The sequence below is a fragment of the Diadema antillarum genome, unplaced genomic scaffold, assembly GCF_040938485.1.
Source record: "Diadema antillarum isolate AM-2024a unplaced genomic scaffold, OU_Dant_1.0 seq00000547_RagTag, whole genome shotgun sequence".
Taxonomy (NCBI): domain Eukaryota; kingdom Metazoa; phylum Echinodermata; class Echinoidea; order Diadematoida; family Diadematidae; genus Diadema; species Diadema antillarum.
The window spans coordinates 1,138,488-1,149,489 of NW_027271493.1; the positions used below are offsets into that span (position 1 = coordinate 1,138,488).

The window sequence follows — 11,002 nt, forward strand, 5'->3', positions numbered from 1 at the left end:
GAGACTTCCCCGGCAAAATAGAGTGCCTGAGCAGTTTCACGCCGGAAATCGTTCAAAAATGTCTCAGAATTAAGTTTCTTTGGTTATTACACTCACTCACGAACTTGTACATCCTATCAGACAAGTACAAACTCACATCCACCCACACACACACACACGCGCGCACACATTTAGCCTATGTCCTACTCATTAAAACTCAATGGGATAAGCAGTCTTACGTTTGACAAAAGAAAGTCATGTCACTATTTTTTCATATTTTTTTCGTGTAGATCTTGAAAAGTAACTAAGGTAAAAATCAAAATTAATACGTTTACCATTAAGTGTTCAGTGGGTTTATTAGTTTATTAGAATAGATATATTACAAATATATGTATGTTGTGTATTTATCATAAACGCTCATAATTCATATGCTATTCTTTATGTGAAATACATGTTTAATATCGAACCAAATTTAACAATATGTCCTTGTCACACACATAGAACATATCTTCCAATTGTCTCGTTGATATTTTTATACTTCTTTTCCTATTATGAAGCAGTGTTACTTCTATTTCATAGTCAAAGTGTCTTGATATACCGTTTAAAAAACACCAAATTGTCAACGACCCTACCTCTATGAGTAAAGCCAGTTCAACTGGGCAGAAACTCAACCATGTACGAAGACGTTATAACCTTAATTTACGTGAAAACGTACATATTGCAGCAAATGAAGCGCACGTATTACGCAAGGTGAGTTCAACCTAGTTTCATTCATCACAATGATGTCGCATTCCATAACGAATCTAATTTTCGTCCGGTCAGCCTATAATAGGCAGTGGGCCGAGACGATTGAACATTTCCCTGGTAACCCCATCCTTTGTCTTGTCGAGCCTGATTGCTATTTGTGACCACACCCTCAGTGATCTGGACGCCGTCCAAGAACCAGCTTGCTGTCTGTGACTCGAGCACTCCACTCTCCGTACACCGCGCAGTGACTTGGCGGTTAGCCGTCAGGGAACTTGGTACGGTGAAAGTCACGGCGACTATACAGTAAAATAAAACAAAAAATACAGGGATCACAGGTTCATTCATTTTAAAGTTAATATCAAACCATAATGAATAGAAACTGTATAGAAATGATCTTGAATATGATTTGTCATATCGACATATAATTTATTCAAATATGTATAGAGACAAACGTATGGGTTGAATTTTTTTTTTTAATAATTATGTCATGGTCATGCTTGGTCATGTGTCTCTCTCGAATTGATATGACAAGCATTATTTATGAGACACTGATCAATACACAAAAGCACGTTATGATAAAAGACACTGCATAGGAGGGTTATCTTACCACAGGAATGCACCAAGAACAGCGACATCCAACACGTGACCATAATCACAGCCATGTCGACCTCCAATTTTGGGTCCAAATCTGCAAGAACATTGAATGCATACGTGATGAATTAAATATGTTATAAACGTATATATTAATGAAAAGTATGGAAGTATAACCTTCGTAAGAAAAGCATGATTCTATTGGTATTATTGCAAATCATGGGAGTGTGTATTTTCAGACAATGTTCATCTAGTCCCTATTCTTTGCAGTATTCTTACCAATAAAGAGATGCTATTAGTCAGAACGTGTGCACTCGGTGCCAACCTCCTGTGAATCTCAGCATCATTTATATTGAAATTGGCCTCACGACGAGCACGGAAGCTGGGGACAGTGCACAGCCTTGGACAGAAATATCACTCCGCCTATTATAATTGCCAAGCATTATGTGTCGACCGTGTCTACTCGGTTCATAAGAGAATGGTTTAAAACAAAACAAGACAACCATTACGAAATAAAACAAAACAAAAAATCTTGGCAATCAAGGAATGTGCACTAAGTTGTCTACCATTACATCTACTTACTAATTGTATCAAATTTGAATCTCTGACTTTTTGAAAGAGGCGTTTTGTAAATTCCATTTCCCTGTCCCTAAGGGGAAATTTCGTTGAGTTTAGTAAACCAGCGCGTCACTATTAAGATGGCCTCTCTGCGAGCTTCTTCTTCTTTTCTTTTCTTTTTTCATCTTTTTTTCTTCTTCTTCTGGTTAGGTATGCCTCCTTCAATTAGCTGAAGATTCTGGCGGACTAAACTTTGCTTCGAAACTGCCTTATAACAGCTGCACCAGAAAGAGGTAGTCCCGTTTTTCTGTTTCGACGGAATGGATCTTTATCACGTCACACCTTTTCCACGCGCGGGATATAGGTTTTGGCTCTTATGGAATAGGATTAAAAAGAAATAATAACAAAGATAATAGAAGAATCCAAAGGAAAATAAAAGCTTTCAAGAAGTGGTAAAAATTCCATGTCTCACTCCTGTATTTAAAAATGGATATGAGGAATTGTTCTCTCCCTTCCTTCCTATATCAGTTCTGATCATTCATTTTACAAAACATGTTATAACCTTGTTTATTTCTTCAGAAATCTGCTATTAGTATGGCTTGAGGGGGGTCATTCCACATCTCATGTTTTGTAAGAAATGTATCGCATACACATGGTAACTAATGACTCTGCTTATATAGATATGAAGACGTAATTCCGGGGACTTTTTTTGGGGGGGGGGGGGGGGGATGACACCCAGGGATTAATCATTATACACGTTTCTTGTACGACTATGATTTTGCCTTAGATATTGAATAATAGGGAAAAGAATGGAAAGCCTAAAATCCATTACTTCTAATCTAAGTGTGATTTCTTCACAGATAAAGTATCTTAAAATTTGATATCACCATACGAATTCTGTTTTGGTCGACTAGAAACGAATAATGTGTGGACATTTCTCTAAAGATGTGACTTTGCAGCTAATTTTCACAAGTTCACTTTTGTAATGTTTGACAGAAATATGTCCAACTTGAATCGTAGGCCCTATAACTGTATGAAGATCCTTTAATAACGAGGTCTCGTATATTACGAGAAGTGCAAGCGGTTTGGGGAAATCAGATGATACGGTATGTAACAAAATACTAGGCAGAAATACAGGGTAGTGTATCAATAATAACACTCATAAGATAAACACAGGATGTGAGTCAAGACTTAACACCTTTGTCGCAACTTAGGCAAAGTAATAACAAGCAGACAGTTAAAGATGTCATACCTCCGTTTTGAAATTTGAATAAAGTAATTCCGCAAAAGATGTATGAGTATTAAAGTTCAGAGTTACTTGACGATGATTGAATGCAATCAAGAAATGTCTTGAAGTATGATTATTTGGCATGTAAACACTATCATGAAGAAGTTGACTTTAATATAGAAATTTTTTTCGTCAGTTCATTTGCCCTCTTTAATAGCAATGCAGTAAAATGCAAACATTCGAAAGAGTTACTGAATGTACACTTAGAATGTCGAAATACATCTTCCATGTTATCATTAGCTCTCTCCCTCCCCCCCCCTCTCTCTCTCTCTCCTTCTCTTTGTCACATACGTATACAATGTATACATGGAATCAGTGAGAAATATATTCATATATCACAGGCCCTCCCGTATGCAGTCACTCTCTTTCACTTTATTATTGTAACATGGTATTTACACAAGCCATGAACATTCTATACTTTATCGATAATTACAAACGTATTTCTAAATCCATTGCATATTGAAGTCAAATAAAGCATTGATGTCTCCATCGTCCCGGGCTGTCTTTCCATGAACTGAGTCGCAAAAAAAAAAAAAAAAAAAAAAAAAATTAATGAGTCCTCGCTCACAAGACAAGTAACCTAGTACTTCATCTGTATCATCACTATCACTTGTCTTTGGTAGTATAGCCTATAGATATTTTCGTCTGAGATGTTATTCAGCGCTCGTCGTATTCGACTTCAAACATACTGTCCTAGGCGATGAACAGATTCTTTGATAGGATATTCCCATCAGTGGAATGTCTTGTTCTCAATTCTTGTATTACTATGTATCTATTTATTTATATGATGGAATAGGCAAAAATATTGACAAAAACAAAGTTATGTTATTACAATCAAAGAGGATATGCTACGCAGGGAAGAGGGAAAAGGCAATGCCTTTTCTCAAATTCCAACCTTAAATACTTCGAATAAGTTATAAAATAAATTCTTTAATAAGTCGAAGTAATGTAGTCCCTGAATAGTCGACATATCTTTATTCCTTTCTAGATATATGTTGCATTGGTCCCATAATAATACAACGCATCACGTTAGAAATTTAAACAAGGTAAATGCACCAGCTACCTCTCCCAGCTGTATGCCCCACTGATAAGTGGAGAAGTGGACAAAATTATATCCTGGATGGTATCATTTCATTTGTTTGGAAAGCAAGCTTATGAACAGTTAGGCGAGAACTATACTTCCTCATTAGTGTTATTGTGACACTCCACTGCTAGAAGACACGACATTGGACACCGGTCACTTACGTCTTAAAATCAATATGAATATGACACAAACGGCAAATCACGTCTTGCTTCAGTTACATTGTAATAAGAGATTTTATAATCATTATTGTTCACAGTGTATGTGATGTTTATGACAAGCGAGGGTATTGATGCGCGATATCTCTGACAACAAAAAAAAAATCAAAAGGTCATAGTTGAAAACCAGCAGTAGGGTCACTGTACCACCTAACAGAAAGGACAAACCCACCCACCCACACACACACACACACATACACACACACATACACACACACACACACGCAAATGACCAAACACTTAAATGTTGTTTAAAAAAACACAATTCCAGAACCCTTTGTCAATTGCTGGTTATAAACAAACGCGTCTTTATGTTGGGAAATTTTAACATTTCACCACCGTACGAAATTTTATGTCGAGATATACTGTACATCATTTCAATGCTAGGTTATCACAGTTCCTATAGAGACTGTGTGGGCTCTACTAGATTCCCAGGGACATCATGATTCCATTGCATTGATTATTGTAATGATTGTTGTGCTCCATTGTGGAGACTTCCAATATGAGCTCCCTCGTGGAGACATCATTATTGTATATCTGATATTCTTGTTTGATATCTTTGAGATTTATTATGTTCGATTTATGTCAGTATTGTCTGGGGCAAATTAGCTGTTATATTGGCCCCCATTTTTTCTCTCTCTTCTTTCTTTAAAACACACAAACAACATGATTCCATTACACAAACCAGGAGGTGAAAGTAACAAAAGAATCATATCGATCACTGCTTGTTTATTTGCTCCTTTATTTCAGAATTTCAATTCATTTTTCTTTTTGTTTCTTTACTTACTTCATCTCATCATTTTTTTGTCAGTACACTGTCTGCAATAATAAAGAAAAACGAGATATGAAACTCGTCACGCTGACGAGTTAGGTGATACGCTTGGGGTCATCAGGTGTCGGTCATCTGTGATCGACAAAGAAAAGAATGTGATATAGGCACCTTGAAGTTATATTGAGCGTGCATGCAAAACCGTTTCTCTAACCAATCGGCCACGGGACATCCCCGGAAATGGTAAGGCAAAAAAGAAATGTATGGATATTACAGGGGGAAAAAGTCAATGCCCACTCAACAATCGTGGCCGCGTGAACATGTATTGCATTGCTAGAAGCTCGCTAGACGGAAATGCGGCCTTGTAGCGACTGATGTCGCTATGCCATTTCTGGCAACTTGGGAAAAATACGCGCCGTAGACATAAAGCCTATAATCGGCTGGTTTTGATACCTTGCCTTTAATCACAATTTTCAGTGTGATGACGTCATCAAAGTACAAAACAATGACATGGTCTTGAAAGACAAATGTTCAAAGTACAACACCTCAGTCGTCGTCATTACATACTATGATCGGTTTGACAAAGTCAACCTGCAAAATGTTGCTGCAGTCGAAGCAATGTGGTCTCCAACACACAAAAAAGAGGGATATGGCGTGTGTCTGTGTGTCTGTGTGTGTGTATAGGTGCGTTTATATACGAACGTGATTTCTACATGGACGAATATGTAATACAAAATTGAAGAAAAAAAGTAAAATAGCTAAGTATTTTGTTTCGTGATCTTGTGGGGTTCGAACCCGCAACCTCACGTCTCTGAGACGTCGCCTTTAACCACTCGGCCATACGTCTCGGCGAGAAAATATGAGGAACGTAAACTTATGTATGTGAAAGCTGAATCGGGAATCGTTTTGTCCACATTCCATTCTCATTTTCAGTTTTAAACTGCAAAATTGTCAACCTGATGATGAGATTTCAAAAAATAAAATGCATGATTACTGAAGCTTATTGTCTCAGTTACAACATACTTAAGTTTCAGAGGAAATGAAGCAAAATCAGCTGAGATAAATGTGCTTAAACGTTGTCAAGTCAATGCATGGTTTTAAAAAAAATCACCTCCCATAGACATAACACGTAAACTTGTCCGATTTTGCGTCTTTACCTTTAATCACAATTTAAAGTATGATGACGTCATTAAATTTCAAAACCATGACATGGACCTGAAAGGCAAATGTTCAAAGTACAACATATCTGAATTTGGGATAATATTGAGCTTAAACAACAGAGATACGAGCAAATGAATGTCAGAAACAGTACCTCAAAAAAATTAATTCCACTTTTTTGATTTCAGATGATGATATGATGACGTCATAATGTAATTATGGAAATATTAATACTTGAAACGTTATTTCCAATTCATATGTTTTTGTAATATGCAATAAAAACATAGGGTAACCAGACGTTTTAAAGAGCTATGGCGAAATAAACAAAGACATGTTTTTCGCTATATTTGCACAAAGACGCGCACACGAAATTTCAACTTTGACGCCAACGCATTCCTTTGTTATAGGTCAAAATTGATCGGAAATCAATGGATATTGTTACTTAATGTATCAGGAATCCAAATCTGTCAAAAAATGTGCATTTTCAGTTTGCTTACGCGCACTACGCGCGAAAATGTGCGGACGGACGCGAACGCGCGAAACGCTTAAAATTGTCTGAAACTTCGAGATTTCCCATTGGTAAGTTGTTTTGAGCCTTTTAAAAGTTTGACGCGCGCGTACGCGCGCGTAATAATGTCTTAGGTAATTAGCATTAAAATGTATGATAGAGCGTGACCTGAACTTAATGTCCGCCGAAAATGATACAGACATGACCTTTAGATATGAAGTTATGATCGATCATGTAACATGGTCCGAAAATCACAAAATGGCGCCTAGATGACGTCATAGATATGTTACTGTCATGAAAACCTTATTGTGGCTAGATTTTGTCATGAGACATGTTCCCTGAAAATGTCATGTTATTCCGTAATGTCATTCTTGAGATATTGATGACACAAAATTGTCCAGAAAGAAAGAAGAACGAGACATGAAAACTCGTCACATTGAGGACGAGTTAGGTGATACGCTTGTGGTCATGAGATGACAGTCATCTGTGATCGACAAAGAAAAGAATGTGATATAGGCACCTTGAAGTTATATTGAGCGTGCATGCGAAACCGTATCTGTAACCACTCGACCACGGGTCATCCACGGAAATGGTAAGACAAAAAAACAACAACAATGTATAGATATAACGGGGGGAAAGTCAATGCCCACTCAACTAACGTGGCCGTGTGAACATCTATTGCATTGCTAGACGGAAAAGCGGCCTTGTAACGACTGAGGTCGCTATGCCATTTCTGGCAACTTGGGAAAAATACGTCCCGCAGACATAAAACCTATAATCGGCTGGTTTTGATACCTTGCCTTTAATCACAATTTTCAGTGTAATGACGTCATCAAATTACAAAACAATGACATGGTCTTGAAAGAAAATTGTTCAAAGTACAACACCTCAGTCGTCGTCATTACATACTATGATCGGTTTGACAAAGTCAACCTGCAAAATGTTGCTGCAGTCGAAGCAATGTGGTCTCCAACACACAAAAAAGAGGGATATGGCGTGTGTGTGTGTCTGTGTGTGTGTATAGGTGCGTTTATATACGAACGTGATTTCTACATGGACGAATATGTAATGCAAAATTGAAGAAAAAAAAACAGTAAAGTAGCTAATTATTTTGTTTCGTGATCTTGTGGGGTTCGAACCCGCAACCTCACGTCTCTGAGACGTCGCCTTTAACCACTCGGCGACACGTCTCGACGGGAAAATATGGGGAACGTTATGGACTTGAAAGACAGTTGTTCAATATATAACACATTCATCGTACGTTGTCAGTTTGCTATTGACATGACGATCTATCATTTGAATATGAGGCAGGCATTAGTACCTGTATGAAATTATTATAGGCATGGTTATCAAATTGCCCTAAAATATCCTTATAATTGCCTTATTTTTACACACAGTTACGCTATCCCTTTAAACTCGTCACAGTTTAATCAGAATCATTAACATCATACATTAGTACCATATTCAGTTCCATAGCTGATCACGTTTGCTAATCAATTAAGAGTAATTGTCTAGCATGTGTCATATGGCCAACCTGTATACACACGTATATACACACACACAATGCTAAATGTATGTATCAAACATCTGTAACACAGCTTTGAACTAACTATAGGAATTATCGCTGCACTTATCATCCATACTTTTTATCACTATCTGAAACTCCACAAAAACCACTAATTGACAAATAATCATCAATACAGAAGACTGAATACCTTTTTTACAATGTATAGCTTGTTACATGTATAAATCAGCACAAAGTAACCACGACTACATTGTGTTACTGAATTAATATGAACAAATTTCATGTTGTGACAGTATACTATATCAGTTTGAAAAGCCCAACCTGCAAAACTATAATTTTGCAGCAGTCGAAGTAATGCAGTCTCCAACGCAAAACAAAGGTATACTGTGTGAGTGTGTGCGTATAGGTGTGTTTACATGCAAACGTGATTTCTACATGGACGAAGGTGTAGTACTCTATTGAAGAAAAAAAGTAAAAAAAATATATTATTTTCTTTCGTGCTCTTGTGAGGATCGAACCCGTACGTGTGCAACCTCACGTTTCTAAGACGACGCCTCTAACCACTCGACCATACGTCTCGACGAGAAAATTAGAGGAACGTAAGCTTATGTACGTGAAAGATGAATCAGGAATCGTTTGGTCCGCATTCCATTCTCATTTTCAGTTTTAAATTGCAAAATTGTCAACCTCATGAGGAGATTTCAAAGAATAAAATGCATGATTACTGCAGCTTATTGTCACAGCTACAACATAAATAAGTTTCAGAGGAAATGAAGCAAAATCAGCTGAGATAAAGGTGCTTAAACGTTGTCAAGTCAATGCATGGTTTCTAAAAAAATCACCTCCCATAGACATAACACGTAAACTTGTCCGATTTTGCGTCTTTACCTTTAAACACAATTTAAAGCATGATGACGTCATCAAATTTCAAAACCATGACATGGACTTGAAAGGCAAATGTTCAAAGTACAACATATCTGAATTTGGGATAATATTGAGCTTAAACAACAGAGATACGAGCAAATGAATGTCAGAAACAGTACCTCAAAAAAATTAATTCCACTTTTTTGATTTCAGATGACGATATGATGACGTCATAATGTAATTATGGAAATAATGATACTTGAAACGTCATGTCCAATTTATATGCTTTTGTAATATGCAATAAAAACATAGGGTCACCTGACGTTTTAAAGAGCTATGGCGAAATAAACAAAGACATGTTTTTTCACTATATTTGCACATAGACGCGCACGCGAAATTTGAACTTTGACGCAAGTGCATTGCTTTGTTATTTGTAGGAATCGATTAGAAATCAATGGATATTGTTGCTCAAAGTATCAGGAATCCAAATCTGTCAAAAAAAGTGTATTTTCATGTTGCTGACGCGCTGTGCGCGCGAAAATGCGCGGACGGACGCGCACGCGCAAAATTGTTTGAAACGCATAAAATTGTCTGAAACTTCGAGATTTCCCATTGGAAAGTTGTTTTGAGCCTTTTAAAATTTTGACGCGCGCTTACGCGCACTTAATGATGTCCTAGGTAATTAGCATCAAAAGAAGTAAGATAGAACGTGACCTGAACTTTATGTCCACAAAAAATGATACAGAAATGACCTTTAGTTATGAAGTTATGATCGATCATGTAACATGGTCCAAAAATCACAAAATGGCGCCTAGACGACGTCATAGATATGTTACTGTCATGAAAACCTTATTGTGGCTAGATATTGTCATGAGACATGTTCCCTGAAAATGTCATGTTATTCCGTAATGTCATTCTTGAGATATTGATGACACAAAATTGTCCAGAAAGAAAGAAGAATAAAAAGAAATAAAGAGAGATTTTGACAATCACAATAGGTGATACGCTGATAGCGTATCACCTAATAAAAAGAAATAAAGAGAGATTTTGACAATCACAATAGGTGATACGCTGATAGCGTATCACCTAATAAAAAGAAATAAAGAGAGATTTTGACAATCACAATAGGTGATACGCTGATAGCGTATCACCTAACAAGAAGAAAAAGAAAGATGATGATGATGAAGCACAAGAACAAGCACAAGAACAAGAAGAAGGAGGAGGAGGAGGAGGAGAGGAAGACAATGAAGATGAACCACCTTTTGTCTTGACGCTGGAAGGGCCAAATATGAAATTTCGATCATGCTAATGCGTAAAAGGAAACAATAGAAGAATCGACAAGAAACCCCCAAAGATCAACACAAGAATGGAGTATAAAAGATAACGAGAGTGAGGAAGAGACGGGGGAAAGTTCATTTCAAAGTAGGATTTGGTAACACGCCCTCTACGATAACGAATAGGCCACGCTTTAGTAATTTTCTACTGATAGATATTATGATCGGAAACACCAAGAGCTCTGGGTGAATTCCTGACTTATCAATTGACCGTTTAAAAATTTGTTTTTTTGTTGTTTTCTTTTATCCAGTAGCTAAACATGTAATCTTCTGATATAGCTACACCCGTAAAGTCCCCTATTTCCTATATTTAACTTTGAATGTGTGGGTGCTTTTGTTCTTTTTTTTGTAGGATCGGGCGTCACAACAATTATTGTAAAAA

The 11,002-nt window shown here is 37.0% G+C and overlaps 1 long non-coding RNA gene across 1 annotated transcript; it reads right to left on the reverse strand.

Moving 5' to 3' along the window:
- Positions 1-504: 504 nt before the first annotated feature.
- Positions 505-1,647, reverse strand: LOC139734791 (uncharacterized). The gene is made up of 3 exons (XR_011711177.1): positions 1,597-1,647; positions 1,334-1,414; positions 505-1,022 (listed from the first exon to the last, which is right to left on the reverse strand). It is a non-coding gene; the product is annotated as an uncharacterized lncRNA (long non-coding RNA).
- Between the last annotated feature and the right edge of the window lie 9,355 nt (positions 1,648-11,002).